Source organism: Pteropus medius, unplaced genomic scaffold (assembly GCF_902729225.1).
Source record: "Pteropus medius unplaced genomic scaffold, Ma_sr-lr_union100, whole genome shotgun sequence".
Taxonomy (NCBI): domain Eukaryota; kingdom Metazoa; phylum Chordata; class Mammalia; order Chiroptera; family Pteropodidae; genus Pteropus; species Pteropus medius.
This window is the reverse complement of record NW_024342467.1, coordinates 5,070,649-5,088,972: the sequence shown is the minus strand read 5'-3', so window position 1 is coordinate 5,088,972 and position 18,324 is coordinate 5,070,649. Positions and strand designations below refer to the sequence as shown.

The following is an 18,324-nucleotide window of genomic DNA, read 5'->3' as shown; positions in this document are numbered from 1 at the left end:
TCTGATAATAGTCATTTTAACAGGTGTGAGGCGATATCTCATTGTGGTTTTGATTTGCATTTCCGAGATGATTAGTGATATTGAGTACCTCTTCACATAGCCATTGGCCATTTATATACCTTCTTTGGAAAAATGATCATTCATATCCTTTGCTCATTTTGTAATTGGATTGTTTTTTTGTTTTTGTTTTGCTATTGAGTTGTATGAGTTCTTGTATATTTTAGATATTAACAGATAATATTCTTTGCAAATATTTATTTGTAATAAAAGTTCTTAGCTTTTAGTGGTCCCCCTTATTTATTATATTTTTGTCATTTTGTTTTTGGAATTAAATCCAAAAATCATCACCAAGATCCATGTTGAGGAGGTTACCACCTATGTTTTCTTCTAGGAGTTTTATGCTTTCAGGTCTTGCATTTAAGTCTTTAAACAATTTAGAATGATTACTATAGATTTGTAATACAGTTTGAAATTAGGTAGTGTGCTGCTTCCAGCATTGCTCTTTTTTCTCAATATCGTTTTGGCTATTTGGAGTCTTTTGTGGTTTCATACAAATTTTAAGATTTTTTGTTCTATTTTTATAAAAAAGTTCCATTGAAATTTGATAGGAACTGAATTGAATATTTGCATTGCTTTGGGTATTATGTACATTTGAAAATTATAAATTCTTCTAATCCCTGAGAACAGAATATCTTTTCATTTGTTTGTGTCTTCCTTATTTTCTTTCAATAATGTCTCGGCAAATATGTTTTATTATGTTAATATTTATATTTATCTTTTAACCAGTATAAACTGAGAAGGTTAATTGAAGAAATGTATCCTCAGTTTTTCAAACTAACTTCAAGAACAAATACTACACAGATGGCTGATTTCACAACAGTGAATATAATGAATCTTGTTATTAAATTTCCACAATCATATAGCATTTATCTTTTCAACAAAGTGGTTTGTCAAATCTACCAAAAACCAATCTATATGTATAAGCATTTTTAATGTGTAGTGCAGGTGGGTAAAATTACTGTTACATATTTTAATACAAATTCTTCCTTTTAGGTTACCTGCCATTCTAGAAGTTATTGAAATCTAAGGTTTAATTTAACAAAAATTTCTTTAACTTTAAGTCACATATAAGATACAATAGAAAGCTATCCAATCTCCAAAAACAAAAACAAAAACACCCTGAATTTTATTTTTAAGCAGTCTTTCTTAGACTGTAGTCAGTATAAATCATATTTAACCAGTTAAATAGTTTAAGTATATATTTGCTGAAATTTATAGCATGTTGTTTTAGATATTTAGTTCTGAGATAAGGCTATCTGTTCTCTTTAAAAAACAGTATTTAAAACAATGATTTTTACAACCGCATATCAATGCAATGGAAAATCTTTGAGTATCCTTTGTTTGCATAGCTCTGTGCAAATATAATTATAATTTGGCCAATAAGTCCTGTGAAGAGACAAACAAATAAATGATTTCCAGTGAGTTAAGGAGAATGATGGATGTCGTTCTAGGGTTAGAGCAGGTACAGAAGAAGAATTAATTAAATCTATCTATTTGATTTCTTAGGAAAAAAAAGAAAAATGTCATGACATAATATGTATGTTTTGTCTTTTTTTTAAAGCATTGATGGTCTAAATAATACAGTGAGGTCATACAACATAAAATACATCCATTTTCAGGAACACTGTGTGGATGGCCATTGCTAAATCAATTATGTTGTAATCCACATTCATCATGGAGACAGCCAAATAAATTGCTAGGCTATACCAGAGTTGCTAATTTCCCACATAAACTTCAATTTTAAAACTATAATTTCTTTTCCATAGGCTTTTTATTTTGTACTTCAAATCGTGTTTTGCTGCATTTTCTTTGGTTCTTTAAGTGTGTGCAGTTTAGGACTTCATATATTAAGGGTGTTTAAGAAAGTTTGACTAAATGGCTTCTTCCGTAATTCATGTTATTTATCACTCACTGTTTAATAAGACCTCTCTACAATACTAGTTACCTTATTTGAAGTAGCAGGAGAATTCTTCCTGATTTTAAAAATAGCCTCTTAGTTCAGCAATATGTTCATTGTTCCTAAGTAAATCATGCAGCATCCGCCATCATTTAATTTTAAAAAAGTAAATGGAAAGTCATGCACTTAAACATTAACCTCAGAAATTATGACTCCAATGAAGAGGAGAGGTAACAGTTATGAAAACTACTAGTCTATGTGTGTGTACAAGTGCATGCATGTACCCAGGTATGTGCATGTGTGTATGTATATATAGGCATGCAGGTGTACACATTCATGCAGAACTCTGCCAGGCAGTGTGCTGTGTGATTTATATATGCCATTTTAAAAAATTCTCTAAACCACTCTATGGGGTAGGTGCTATTATTATTCTCACTTTGAAAGGGACCAAGATGGTGACATAGGAGGTTCCTGAACTTCCCTCATCCCATAGATGCACTGAACATACAGCTACAAACAGAGCTGAAAGAAATACAGAAACTAGCTGAATGACTTCTACATATTGGGCGATTGAGAAAATATGCACATAAACAGGTAGGAAAGTCTGAGAAAAGCTCTCCCTGTAAACTCCAACATGGGCACAGTACCATGCAATTGGAAAGGAACCGCTAACTTCTACCTTTTCCTTGAGGCCTTTTCAGGCTCCCACTCAAGAGATAAGATCCCAAAACACCTAGCTCTGAAAGCCAAATGGGCTTGCGTCCATAAGACCTACGGGCCTATAGAAAACGAAGGAGCAGTTCTTAATGGGCACGTGAGCACTAGTCATGACTATCATCCAGGGATCTGCACAGAGGGGGCAGGCAAAATGCCCATTTCCCTGTGTTTCCTTAGAAGGGATTTGATTACATACTTTAAAAGCTGCTGCCTGAGAGTCTGGCTTCTAATTTTCACACATTTCAAGCTGGCTGTGATCTTCCACTGTCTGGGGAGAGCCAGAGGGCATTTCTGCCACCTTCCCCCTACAGTGCACTCCAACAATAAAACCAGCATCTCTCTCAAGGATATTGTACACACGGCTGGTGCCCCAGCTTTTATGCCTGCCACCTGAGGGATAATACCCCAGATCACCTGACTCTAATAGCAATGGGGTTTGCATTCTCAACTCCAGTAGGATGATGACAGAGAAGTAATTTTAATTTTTAATTTTTAAATTTAATCTTTATTGAGGTAAATTGTCATGTCAAATTGTGAGATATTTAGAACATGCATATCATGGTGAATATATATATATATGTATGTGTATGTATTATAAAAAGATTCCCCCATCTAGTTAATTAACATATCTATCACCTTATTTATTTATTTATTTAGAACATTTAAGTTTCATTCTGTTTCAAATTTTAATGATAAAATACAGAGTTTTAAACTGTAGTCACCATGTTTATATTAGATCCCCAGAACTTATGCTTCTTATAGCTGAAATTTTCTCTTTACCAGCCTTTCCCTATTTCCCCCACCCAACCTCTGACAGTCACTTTTCTACTCTGTGTTTCTATGAGTCTGACTTTTTAAAAAAATTCCACATATAAATGATTCCATGCAGTATTTGTCTTTGTCTTTGGTTCATTTCACTTAGCATAATGCCCTCCAGGTTCATTCATGTTGTTACTAATGGGAGAATCCTCTCTTACTTTTTCAGGTTGAATGATATTCCTGTGTGTGTGTGTGTGTGTGTGTGGTTCATAGACACAGGTTGTTTTCATACCTTGGCTATTGTGAATGATGCCGCTGTGCCGAAAGGAATAGAGATACCTTTTTGAGATCATGATTTTGTTTCCTTTGGATATATGCAAAAATAGGAATGCTGGATTATACAGTAGTGCTATTTTTAATGTAATTGAGGAACCTCTGTAGTTTTTTCCATAGTCTCTGAACCAATTCACATTTCCACCGACAGTATACAGGGTTGCCTTTTCTCTACATTTTGGCCAACACTTGTTTCCTCTTTTTGATGCTAGCTATTCTAACAGGTGGGAGATAATGCCTCATCATTGTTTTGTTTTGTATTTCTCTGATTTGTGATATTGAGCATTTTTTCACATATGATCACTCATATGTGTTCTTTGGAAAAATCTCTTTTTATATCATTCACCCATTTTTTAAATTGTGTTATTTGGCTTTCTTTCTAGGCTTTCTTTTTGTTCCATAGATCTGTGTGATTTTATGCCAGTACCATTCTGTTTTGATCACTATGGCTGTATATGAAATCAGGAAGTGTGATGCCAGCTTTGTTCTTGTTTCTCAATATTTCTTAGGGTATTTGGAATCTTTTTGTAGTTCCACAGAAATTTTAGGATTGCTTTTTCTATTTCTGTGAAAAATATCATTGAATTTTTGATAGGGATTTTATTGAATCTGTAGATTGCTTTGAGCAATATGGACATTTAAACTATTAATTCTTTGAATCCATGAGCACAGAATATCTTTCCATTTATTTGAGTCTTCTAAAATAGCAGTTTTTAAATGGCAGCTAGAACACTCCTCCTAACTCCCAGCTACCACCACAGCTGTACGCCAATGCTCAGCACAGAAGAAGTAGGCAAAAATGGTCTTCTACCAGTTTTTCACTGAAAGAGGCTTAACTGCATACTATTCTAGCTGCTACCTGACAATCCACCTTGTAAATTATAGGGCATCTAGGTGCTGACTGCAATTATCCCCTTTGGGGCACTGATGGACCTTGGGGCATCCTCAAATTTTGGGAGCCACAAAGGATCAAGACTATGACTTGGACAATCACAAAGAGTTGAGAGACAACCAGGAGCTCATGTTAGGCTGATGAATGAGGTTCTCTTTTATAGGGGACAAGTCCGTCAAAGCTGGGGAGGTGGTTGTCTTACCTAATGTTGAGAAAGCAATACAGAATGTCAAAGAAAATGAAGAAGCAATGGAATATATTTCAAACAAACAAACAAATAAAATGGTAAATCTTTAGAAACTCATCTTAATGAAATAAAAATAAGCAATATACCCTATAGAGAGTTCATGCAAATGGAAAACAAAGAAAGCAGAGGGCGCTATATTTATATCAAACAAAACAGACTTTAAGCCAGAGATAACAACAACAGACAAAGAAGATTATTATGTAATAACAAAACAATTTATCAAGTGTATATAACAATTGTAAATATTTATACAACCAACATTAGAGTACCTAACTACATAAAGCAAATATGAATAGATCTTAAGAAATATATAGACAGCAATACAATAATAATAGGGGAATTTATTACCCCAATTTCAACAAATTTTACATTATCCAGAGGGATAATCGTTAAGGAAAGAGTAGATTTAAACTACATGTTAGACTACATAGATCTAACAGACATACAAAGAACATTTTATTCAATAACAAAAGAACATACATTCCTCACAAGTACACATAGACCTAGACCATTATCCAGAACAGATCATATGTTAGGTCACAAAATAAGTCTTAATAACAAGAAAATTATAATCACATCAAGAGTCTTTTCCAACCACAATGGTATGAAACTAGAAATCAATTACAAGAAGAAAAGTGGAAAATTCTCAAATATGTAGAGATTAAATAACATGCTTCTGAATAACCAATGAGTGAAAAAATAAATCAAAAGAGAAATTTAATGAAATAGAGAAATGAAAATGGAAGCACAACACACTAAACTTATGGGTTGCAGCAAAAGCAGCTGTAAGAGAGAAGTTTAGAGTGATAAATGCCTACATTAAGAAAAAAAGAAAGATCTTAAATACACAACATAATTTTCTACTTTAAAGGAAAAAAAAACAAAAACAAAAACAAAGAAAGCCCAAAGTTAGTAGAAGAAAGGAAATAACAAATATCAGAGTATAATAAAAGAAATGGAAACTAAAAAGACAGTAGTGTAAATCAATGAAACTAAGAACTGGTCTTTGAAAAGGTAAACAAAATTGACAAACTTTTTGCTAGACTAAGAACAATAGAAGACTCAAATAAAATCAGTCTAGAGAACAGAAATAAGCCCACACATATACAGTCAATTAATTTATGACAAAGCAGTCAAGATTATAAAATAAGGAAAGGATGCTGTCTTTATTAAATGATTTTGGGAAAACTGGACACCTACATACAAAAGGATAAGCCTGAATCATTATTTTACACTAAACCAAAAAATTAACTCAAAATGAATTAAGGACTTGAATTGAGGACCTAAAACCATAAAACTCCTAGTAGAAAACACAAAGCATAAGCTCCTTGACACTGGTCTTAGCAATGATTTTTTGGATTTGACACCAAAAGCAAAGTCAATAAAAGCAAAAATAATAAGAGGAACTACATCGAACTAAAATTCTTCTCTACAGCAAGGGACACTATCAAAAAAAAAAAAAATGAAAATGAAACCTCAAAACGGGGAGAAAATATTTGCCAGGCACATATTCAATAAATGGTTAATACCCAAAATATACAAGAAACTCACACAACTCAACAACAATAAACACCCAATTAAGGATGTGAATAGACATTATTCTAAAGAAGATATACAAATGAACAACAGGTATGTAAAAAGGTACTCAATACCATTCATCATTAGGAAAATGCAAATCAAAACCATAATGAGGTATCGCTTTATACACGTTAGAATCTCTATTATCAGAAAGACAAGAGATAACTAATAGGAAGTATGTGAAAAAAGGGGACCTATTGTGCATTAGGGGTGGGAATGCAAATTGGTGCAGCCACTGTAGAAAACAGTATGGAGCTTTTACAAAAAATTAAAAATAGAACTACTATATGATCCAGCATCCCCACTTCTGTATATAAATTGAAAAGAAACTAAATCATGGTCTCAAAGAGATATCTGTACTCTCAAGTTCATGGCAGCATTATTCAAAATAGCCAAGTAGATAAAGAAAATGTGATACGCATAGACACACAGACACACAGTGGAATATTATTCAGCCTAAAAATAGGAAATTTTGCCATTTATAACCACATGGAGGAAACTGGAGGGTATTATTCTAAGTGAAATAAGCCAGACAAAGGAAAGCAAATACTGCATGTTTTCACTTATATGTGGAATCAAGGGGGAAAAAAAGTTGAACTTGTAACAGAGAGTAGAATGGTTGTTGTGATGGGTTGGGGTGTGGAGTTGGGGAATAGAAACAGTCTGGTAAAAGAGAACAACATTTTAATTATAAGATGAATTGATTCTGAAGATCTAATGTATAACACAATGACTTTAGTTGAAAATACTGCATTTTGTAATTGAAATTTTCTAACAGAGTTGGACTTAAGTTTTCTTGAAAAAAAATATGCAAATATGCAAGGCGATGGTCGTCTTAATTAACTTGATAGTTGGAATTCTTTCACAGTGTATACGTATGTAACATCATCACTTTGTGCATTTAAAATATATTCCAATTTTATTTGTCAATTACTCCTCAATGGAGCTTGAAACATCCTGGTATCATACATGAGAAAAATGAGATCTGGCAAGAAAATTTTTGCAAGGTCATACAGGTAGTCATTGACATACTCGGGAATGAAAGCATGACTTTTTTTTTATGTCAAAGCTTGTGTGTCTAATACCGTGCTATTCATAAACAGATAGTCCATGGAGGGACTGGTGAGTGGACTTTCCAGCAATATGCTCTGGTGACCTATTTATAGTCTATGAAATATAAGAATCGGACTGAACAAGATCTAAGGTCCTATCCAAAGCCAATCTTTTATGATTATGACTCTTTTTAAAGGTAATGATATAAAAGCGTGTCTTTTTTCTGGATCTCTCCTAAACTCTCAGCCTATATCCACTGATTCATCAATTGAAAATCAGTGGAAAAATTCCCATGTGACAGTTTGCTCAAGTTAGGAAGTATCTTTCCACTCATCATTTCAGTCAAAGTTGGTAAAGATTTTAATCATGTTTGATTTAAATTTTAGCTATTTTATTTTCTGAAACTTAACATACTTAAATTATTTTTTAATTATAAAGTAACAATATTTTTATTTATTGAGCCATATGTACTTTAAAAACAGATGCTGTGCTGATTGGACTGTTTCTTCTCAATGCTTTGCACATACTAGATGCTCAATAAATTTTTGTTGAATAAAATTAACATGACAAGGTGTTTTTCAGCACAAATTTACATAAAAGGATGTAATTAAATATGGACTTGTATTTATTTTAAGTAATCTATGATATTTTACTATTTTTCTATTTCTCAAATTATTTCTTAAGATTCATTGTATTTTATTTATAAAACTTCAGTGAAGGTTACCTTTCTTATAATCCTTGGTATGAAACCAAAATTTTAGGAATACACACACACACACATAAAAGTGTAAGAAGCTATTTTCTTAAACCATTTAGTTTAGTACTCACATGAGGTTTGAAAGTCAAAAGTCGGGGAAACCATGCATTTCTTAGGGATTAATAGGTCCTGATGTTACTTCTTTGCAAAATACTCAGGGAATGAGAGTCTAGGTAATTTTAATGATTGAATTTGTATAGTAGAAAACCATTTTGGAGGAATACTGGGACAGACATTTGTTACAAAGTTTTGTGGAGTCTCTGAGTGATAGATCTAAAAGGATACTTTGAGAACAGAAGAGATGAGTCATTTGTCTAAGTGCCACAGTTATTTACCTGCAGAGTAGACTGGAAGAATGTAAACATCCTTATTTCCAGCTCACTTATCTTCTCAATGTCTTGCATTCAGAGATTAATTTATTTACTCATTCATTCATTTATTAAAAAAGTATTTACTGCAAACATACCACTTTGATGGATGTTAGAGACACATGTGAAGCAAAGAGCTTTTACCATGACAGAGTTTACAATCTTTTGGCTCTTTTCTTGTAAACAAGTATTATTAATATACATAATTTTATTTGGGAATACATATTTTGACGACATAGTTAAAATAGTTAAAAATTAAATATTTCTATAGTTCCATAGATTGTTGATTTTGTTTATTGAGCAAGTTTATTTTTCTAAAATATTTTTTTAGGGATGAATTAATTATAAACAAGATTCCTACAAAGTTTCTGAAAATCCGGTGATAGGAGCAAAGAGGCATCTTAGAAAAATAGGTACAGGGTTATGAAGCAGCAATTTATATAAGTTTTCCCACAAAAAGGAAAATCTTGAGTTAAAAGAGTCAGAGATTAAGGGTTAGCCATCAATCCCTAACTAAAGATTTGGTTCCTCCAGTAGCAAACCTTGGGGATTGTGTGGTAGTTTTGTTAAAAAAGCTGTTTGTTCTTAAATCTCAGTAATGCTACAAGCAAATTTTAAAAACCCAACCAAATTGTTGTTAAACGCGCATTAGCAATTACTTCAATACTTCCTGGTTTTTCCATCTCTATCTAGCTTCCTGCTTGTCTGTAATAGATATATAATAAATCATCTCAAGAATGTTTAATTTATAAGTGCTTTTTCTAAATATATTTGAATTTTAAAATAAAAGTAAGAGTAAAACAAAACAAAAATGTTAAACTGAAAATTCAGATTCTGGTAATGTTAGTAACAGATGAGTTTCAGGGGCCAGATAAGCTTCAAATCACATCACCTATTGATAAATTTGGCCTTCTATTTCAAATGTATTTCTAAGTGGTAGAGACTTCTTTTGACTTCTTTACATTGCATTATATGTAAGTATAAAAATATAAAGTTACTCTTCAGATTTTTAATAATACTATTAGTGTGTTTTATAATACCTCTTTAATAGGACCCTCCCCCCAAAAGAGGTAAAAATATGTGGCTATTTGGCATGATGTTTTAGTAGGATTTTGACATTTAAAAAATTCTGAATACCTTTGAATTGTAGTGTTTGATTTTTAAGACAAAATATTAGTCTTTGTAATTTCTATAACAATTGTAGTTAGGTTGATTTTGGTAAATTGATATTTATTGGATAATTGATAAACGCTTTGCAATTTGTTTAGCTAAAGGCAGTGATTTTTCTAATAATGACAGATGAGGAGAAGATGTATCATTTAATTATTTGGGGTTTCTTTTCTCCTTCTGGGTTCTCTGTTATATTTCCAGGGGCTTTCTTCTTTCTGCATTAACATTTGTCCAATTTAACACTGATTACACAAGACCTAATAACTAGGAAACTCTATGAAAAATATAAAAATTGCTCAGAGCAAAACAAATAATTCAAGGTGTGCATTACAAATAAAATCAAAAGGAATTAAGTTTATTTTTAGCTTAGACAACAAAATGCTCAAAATGAATTAATAGTACCGTTCAATTAAGAGGTGCGAGTGTGTGTATTCAGGAGTTCATGGTTAGCCAATCTGTTACAGAATAAGAACATAAAGACAAACTATTGTTAGAGCAAATTAAGTTAGTCATTAAGAAGTATTCTAGTCTTTAAGAAGTAATCTAGTCTTTAACTTTTAAGTTCTGCTAAATATCCCCTTATTTGAGAATATAGTGGAGATAAATTAGGGCAGAGAATGAGCAACTAATAAGGAGAGAGTGAGCCATAGACAGTAGTAACCAGTAGGTACCACCAGAATTTGAAGCTGACAGATGTTAATGCATTGAAATCACAGTGGATGTTATGTGGGGAAACTGAGAGACACCACGGAATGTGTATATCAAGATACTTTGCATTTAAGCTGGTAAACACTTCTGAATAACTATCTAGGTTGCACACATTCTATAAAATAGGCATGATTATTTACTCGTTTCCCTTTTTATTACCCCAATGCATTATTTTACACATACAGCTCAAAATTATCATTTTTATCTGTGCCTGGATAGGTTACACATAAATGCAATTTCCCTTTTAACATTCACTGGTTTCCCTTTTCCTTTCTTTATTTTCATCATGCTCCAGTCACTCACTCCCAGGTTACCAAGTTTGAATGTAGAAATAGAGTGTGCAGCTGTTACAATTGCTGGAAGTGGGTTAGGCAGGTGGTTGATGAACAATGAATGACCCATTAAGGACTAAAGGACTACAGTTAGTAAAAGAGAGAGGGAGACAGGTGTCAGGTTTCCTGTAGGGGAAATGTATCCTGAAAGGTGGTAATTGCATTAAATCGAGCTTATTGTCTCAACAACATCCACTCATACCTGAACAGTCGCTCCCCTGGTCTTATAACTCGTTCAGCAGTTAAATAGCTGTAAAGCACTGTCTTCTTGTCTCATTATTTCCTGAGCTCCAACAGCAATACTAGCAACAGCAGCTGTAGAAGCAAGCAGCAGCCAGAGATAGGCAGGGCTGTTGCTTGCAGCCACGCAGATTACCTCCTCCTCACCACACACACACACACACACACACACACACACACACACACACACACACACACACACACACACACACGCATGCACCCCACAGATTTCCAATATCAATGCGTCTTGATATAAATCAAGGACTCGATGAGAGAAGAGCATTAGTCATGGACAACAGGTATTTTCATCTTTGACAGATTCAGTTTCCTTTTGATGCTTATTGGTATGGATAATAAAATAATCATTTGTGATAACTGGCTTGAGTGGGAGACTGGAGGTGGCCGCGGTGAAGGAGGGGGAGAGTGGGAGGAGTGAGAGGTGAGGAAGGGGGATGCCAAAGATGACTTTCAGGCTCCGGAAACCTACATCTCTCAGCCTCCGCTGTTTGTGAGTTGCAAATTTTCTGGGACTGGTAGCTGCAGGCAGTCTGTGTTGTTGACTGGAAGTCGATTTTCATCTTTCAGACACTAGTTAGAATGGGCTGTGTGTTCTGGAAGCGGGTGGAAGTGGGTAGGGAGGAGGAGATGCTGTGAGCAGAGTTCTTGAAGCTCCACTCCTCAGGGGAAGTCGAGCGGTGAGGGAGCCTTCTGACTGAGACGAGAGCGTGTGAATTGGAAAGGATCCTGATAGCTGGCTAGTCCCAGCTCCTCTCCGGAAAAGCAGTTGCTCTCGCTTCAGAAATGCGCCCAGCCTTCGCCTGCATCACACTGCAGTAAGTTAAACTCGACATGGTTAGCAATTTGAGTGGCTTCTGGGTACGTCGTGCGGGGGAAGGGAAGCTGAGAAGAAATGGCGAGGAAAGTTAGAAAAGCATAGCTTTGAATTCTCCATGAGATGTTACATCGGTTTGTCTCCCTCACTCTTGTCCTAGTTATGCTATAGTCGGCTACTCTTAAGTTATTTGCAGAAGGATACTGCTGGTTGCTTAGGTATGCCGAAAGCCCCTGCCCATTGTGATTTTAGGCAACAAAAGTGGCAATTGTCCTCTAGATTTAATTATAAGAGTGGTCTCCTGAAAGTTACTAATGGATAGCAGCTTGCCTTTGTAGAAGAAAATTCAAAAAGTCTGACTTAGATTTTCAGATGTCCAGTTAATTGTTAAAAGTTTCATTCCAGACTTATTCCCAATCTGTAAAATAAAGAAGCAATCAAGCAAAATACTTTGACTTGCTTTATTAAATCAAAATAAATCGTGAAGTAGTTCTCTAGATAACTGCTAGGCAACAGCCTGGATGACACTGATGATATGATAAACATTCAAATACGTTTTAGTGCGTGGAACGTGAAGGATGCCTTCAGTTTCTTACTACTGCAATAATCTCTAGTTGCTAAATGGTCCTTTCCTTTTGATTTCAAAGTGGTGCTTTTAACTGATGACTTCATATGACTTTATACTTAGAACTAAGCAGCATTGTGTTCACCAACAAACAGTAAAGCTAAAAAACTTTTAAAAAACAACTTCAACTGGTTGCTCGAATTGCAGATAACCAACTCCTCCTTGAAAAGGAGGTAAAATAGGTCAGCAAGGGCCAGCCCTTTATAAAGCAAATGACCAGATGAATGTGAATGCCTGCAGAATACTAAAGGTCTTTTGTAGAAGGGGAACCAGAAATAATTAATTTAAAATCTTGGAATATCTCACCAGGTCCTCTCTTGCACTGACCAGATTTTATTAATAAATTTAAACAAATGAAAATAAAAAAGAATCCCTCAAGCAGAAAGAATATGTTATACAAAATTATTAGACTTAGTTGCGGGATCATTGGAGAATTTACTGTATTACTATAGTCTTCTCCAAGAAAGATTATGAAGAAAAAAAAAAACAGGTTACCAAAAACAGAACTAGAATTTTAAGCTGACACTTCAATATGCTGCCATAAATTCTCTAAGATAAAGGGGTATCAAAACTTATGAAATAACTTGTGAAATGCACAGTATGTAATTCTGAAATTCTCTGTCATTAAAAAAGAGGAAACTAAGGATCACTCTTATCCTCTTATTTACATTTTAAATTGTGTTACTCTTTTTCTGATCCAACAAATTTTCATTATTTTATTAAAAATAAAATATTCTGAAAGTAATAAGTTACTTTCCCTATGCTCAGGGATCTCCAGATATAATATGTTCATCATTATTGAAATACCCAATTTTTTAGAGATAATCCATTCCACAGAGACATAATTTCTTGGTGCAAAATCTCTACATATGACTATGTAAATCACTGAGTAAACTATAATCCAGAGAATATATTTGTTATGATAGTGTATGTAGAAGGGTGGTTAAAATTTTTAGACAGCAATAAAAAATAATCTATACTAAGACTGAATAAAAGAACATGGTTGGTGCGAGTTTGCCAACAGTTGCCAGTTACTCTAGAATAGATCATTACCTAAATCTTGAGTATTTAGCTAAAAAGAAAAAACATCAGGCTAAGAGCCTGATTGGAATTGATAGGAATTTGGATTAAATAGGAATTTGTCAGACTTATTTATGATAGAAATTTAGGTAGCGTTTGAGTTTGGGGAATATCTTTGCTTCATATTTTGTTTGTTTTACTGGTAAACAAACCTCATGTTATGTCTGAAAAGATAATTTTCAAAACCATTTTCAAAATAAAACAATTATTTTAAGATTTAGACCCTTAGTAAGGTTTGCTGGGGCTGTGTCTGAACTAGACAACTATCTTGTGACTCAAGCATTTCCTTGCACAATATCGAAAGAAGGAAGAGTTGTAGCCAAACAAGCCAGACAAAGATACCTGTTGGCCCCTTGATCTAATTCTGCCTACTAATGACACTGATGTTGATATATAGGCATGAAATGAAATGACATTTTAAGGATACAATTGCAATGACATTTTAAGGCTACACTTTCCTAAATGCTTCTTCTGGCTGGTGTCAGGAACAGAACTGTACTTACGTATACATGAAACTCTTGCAATATCTTCTTAAGAGTAATACCTCTAGCCTAGGAGTACCTGCCTGGAGGAAGCTCCAGGCAAAATTTTGAAGAAATTTTACCCTTATTACCTGTTTCCCATCTCTGGCATTTCCTCTTTCTTGTAAAACACCTGTACAAAATCTTACCTCAAGTAAGAATCTCATGCATTTCTTTACACTTAGGTATTGACTATGGAATAGGTTCAGCTTCTTGATAGGTCTTTGGTTATTTGCATGTATGATTTACTTGCCACACAATGCGTGAATAGTTCCCAGTTATTGTGAGTGTAGTCATGGCAGGTACTAGGTTAAGCTCTTTGAAAAAGTCTTATTTATGGGTGGCAGTAGGGAGATGGCATTTTCTCCCATTCATAAAAAACTCAGTCCTAGAGGGAATAAGCAAATTGCCTAAAGCAACATATTTAGTAAATGATAGGCTAGGATTAGCCCCCAGGTGTGACTAGTGCTAACTCTGAATCATTTTGCCACTTTGTATTGTTAAAGGAGTACTCTGCCATGGATCAAGCAGGTTGAATATGGTTTTAGGTAGAGTGAGTTGAGAGTGCTTGAGAAATCATTCCAGTCAGGAGAGAATTCCCTGTTCTACTGACACTCAAGATTGGATCTACCAAAATTGGAACCTAAATTGACGCCAAATCCAAACTTGTCATACTCAGCCATTCCAGTTTCAATGCTCTGCTCTAGCTTCATGAACTATGGAAATGAAGTTCAGAGCATGTTTGCCAGGATGGAAGATATGGGAGGGGAGGAGTTGGACTACCTAAACACCAAGAGGGATGAAGGGAAAAGAAGGGCACCACATGGTGGGAGGCTGGTGTGAGACCTTGTCTAGATTCTGTGTCCTGTGGGACTCTGAAAAACAGGCTCTTTAGACTGTGCGTGGGGTGGAGATCTTTAAAGTCATAGATAAAACGCAGACTCAAAACATCTCTTTAAATAGTTGTAAAGTCTGATTGTAGATATTAGATTACTCATGTCTTTGGATAATCTCCTTTACTTTTTTTAAGACTAAAAAAATTATGATTCAAAGTAAAGTGAGGGAGAAAGACCAGATGATAACTGAAGAGGGAAAACAGTACATGGAAATATCACTGCTTCTTGCATAATCACTTTCTGAATATTTGCCAGTAAATGAAAGGACATCTTTAACTGGTGAAGATGAAAACAAAATGGCTCATTTAGGTAAAATTCGAAGTATTAAGGAGACTAACATGATTACTGTCACTTGTCTTCTTATCATAGAAGACAAACACTAACAAGGAATAAATTGAAAATGTTATGGGCGTAAAGCCAAATAATATTTTAAGATTGGTCTTTCTCAGCATACTAAATTTAAACAGCTGAAATTCTTTTAAAAATATTATCTGAGTCAACAATTTAAACTGAAGGATTTGCCTTCTAACAGAGAATTTGTATTGTATTGTAAGTTTGAAACATAATGTCCTTGACTTTGTTATTTTGTATTGGCAATATGCCCATCACTACAGATCAAGTAGCACAAAACTGTTACCTTCAAAATCAGAATGTAAATGTATATACTCCATAAGGAAAGTTGATGCTACCGAGCTGTCATTGTGTGTGTGTGTGTGTGTGTGTGTCTTTACGAAGCTCCATCACTATATATATATGTTTTATAAATATGTTCACATTGTTATCTCTGGTCTTTTTCTTGTTTTGTTTTTTTTTTTTTGTCATTTATGATATTATAGGTTGAGGTTAGGAATAAAGAGTCTCAAGAGTTGATTTTTTCATGTGGTGCTTTGGCTCTCTTTTCTTGTCTTCCCCAGTAGACAGGAACTTTTATTTAGTGCTTACTGTATACCAGTTGCTTGTATAAACATTTTATACATTTAATCTTGACAACTCTTATAGGATAATCCTATTATCATCCTCATTTTCATTTTATAAGAGAGGAAACTGAGACAAAGGATTAAATGACTTACTCACAGTTAGAAATGAGTAGAAATAGAGCTGGGGTATGAACCAGACAGTCTGGCTGTAGAACCCATGCTTTTAACCAAAAGGTTCCAAATCTATCACTGGCTTGTTATAACCCGCTACAGTTCATGCCATGTGTTCATCTTTTTTGTCTCCACTTACACCTGTCTCTCTGTAATTTCTTTCTTGACATGAAATTCCTGTGCCCTCACCTCATTAGTGTTTCACCTGATAATCTTTATCCCTTAAGCTTCTACTCTAGCATCATGACCTTCTGGAATTCTATTTGGAATCTACAACTGGCCCACCTGTCCTTCTCTGTGGTTTCATTGAAATGTGTGCTTGCCTTTATTATTGAGTATGCCACAGAGGGTTGAAATAATCTGTTTTCTTCATTTGGGAAGGAAACCAAACTGCATTTATCTTTGGAACTTTAGTGCTGAGCATAGTTTCTAATACAATAATAGTGGTCAATAAACTCTTATTTTGGAAACAATTCAAAGCTCTAATTCAATTCCCTGAAGGGACAGGTAGTTCCACTTCCATGGTCTTTATCCCCAAAACGATTAGAGAATGGTCTTTCACATGCAAGTTGCAAAGTCTGAGCCAGATAGTATATTTTAATAAGTTGAAATATACTTATAATTAGTATAAAATTACTCAAAAGACATTTATGGTCCTCTGTAATATTGAATATTTAGAATATACGGGACAATATTTTAGAATATGACAGATGGCATATTTATATCTAGATAACAATCTCGACATTTTTAAAGATATCTAATTTCTGATACTAATGTATCTTTGGTGGGGGGAACAAATATGAGACTAAGTGGTTCATCAAAGATGTTTTGCTATTATAAGACAATGGAGTGAAGTTGTGAATCGGTGCTTTTTAAAAGTTATTGTTGAACTCTTTTATTTCCTTTGAGGAAGAATATTGAGAAGATTTTGATTCAGTCTTAGCTGACAAATATTGAGTCATATTTGTGAGCAGGCATTAGAAACCTAACTACTGCTGGAGAAAAAATGATAATGATGGGAAAATCAATCCTCACTGCTCCTCTCTCGAAGAAGCATTTTTAGTTTATATGAACTGGAAAGGAGGAAGAAATGCAGGTGCTGTGGAAAAGCATTACAGTATCCTTGACCTGAAATCAGAACTTTAAGCACAGAAGATGAGTTTGTCGTTTATTCAGCAACTTGTTTTGCTGAGACAGAATGTTAGAGAATGTTTCTTTCTGGGCTTTTGACCAAGGAATCCGTTTGCTGGGTCCTTAATGAAAAGAAGTAAGGGCTGCGGAATTCTCACTTCCCTGCTTTTTGTAGCGTGTATTTTAGAGACTGTAAGTAACGCTCAGCTACTTCTGGGAAATTTAAGGTTCATATGAAGAGATATTTCTATTAAAAATGATCACCTTAAAAAACAGAACTGCTAACACCATGACACTGTATCCTAGTCCATCCTTTAAGCACTGTGTTAGGTACTGTGACAGACTCAGGGAAGGGTGAGTAAAATTATAGACAAGTGCCTAGAATACGGAAGATACTTCAGTGAAAGAGAAAGAAGCAAATACACCTAAACAAGAAAACGAGTATGTGATTTATTGTTGTCATAAGTGCTATGAGAGAAACAAAGCTGAAATAGAGAACAGAGGGCCTATTTACTAGGGTATGAACTGGTTTCAAGACTTCCAAGGACCAATCCTTTCTACCCTCCTAGTATGCTTTTTAAAATTACTATTGCAGAATGGGTTTCTGGTGTTTACAGTGACTAGAAGAGGATTATACACCTGAAGTAATCTTTAAAATAAAGACAGATGAACTCATGGTGAATCAGAATTTTAGAATTATTGAGCAAAACATTTTCATTCAGTCAAAAACATGACTCCCACATTGCTTTTCCTTTTACCTTTTTATTATAAGATTATTCAGCCTGTGGCAGCTTTTAAATATTAGAAACATGTAAGCACTTTATGTTGCTTAGTAACTTCTCTTGCCTGTCATTTTGGGCTGCACATAAACAACTTGTAACTTCCCCACACTTGTCCCAAATACTAGAATTGAGAAAGAGCACACAAACTGATGAGTCACTTTGCAATCCTGTTGTTCTTAATAAGAGTCTCGATTACCAGGATGGGTGCTTTATTGTTACATAATGTTATTTTCCACGGCACATGTCAGAACTTTGTAA

At 34.3% G+C, this 18,324-nt stretch overlaps 1 protein-coding gene across 1 annotated transcript in view; it reads left to right on the top strand.

Annotated features, from left to right (window-relative positions):
* Positions 1-11,532: 11,532 nt before the first annotated feature.
* Positions 11,533-18,324, top strand: part of DGKB (diacylglycerol kinase beta) — a 581,858-nt gene continuing 575,066 nt past the window's right edge. The window contains exon 1 of the mRNA XM_039862429.1: positions 11,533-11,944. The gene's annotated coding sequence lies outside the window, so the exon portion shown is untranslated. The remainder of the gene's footprint in view (positions 11,945-18,324) is intronic.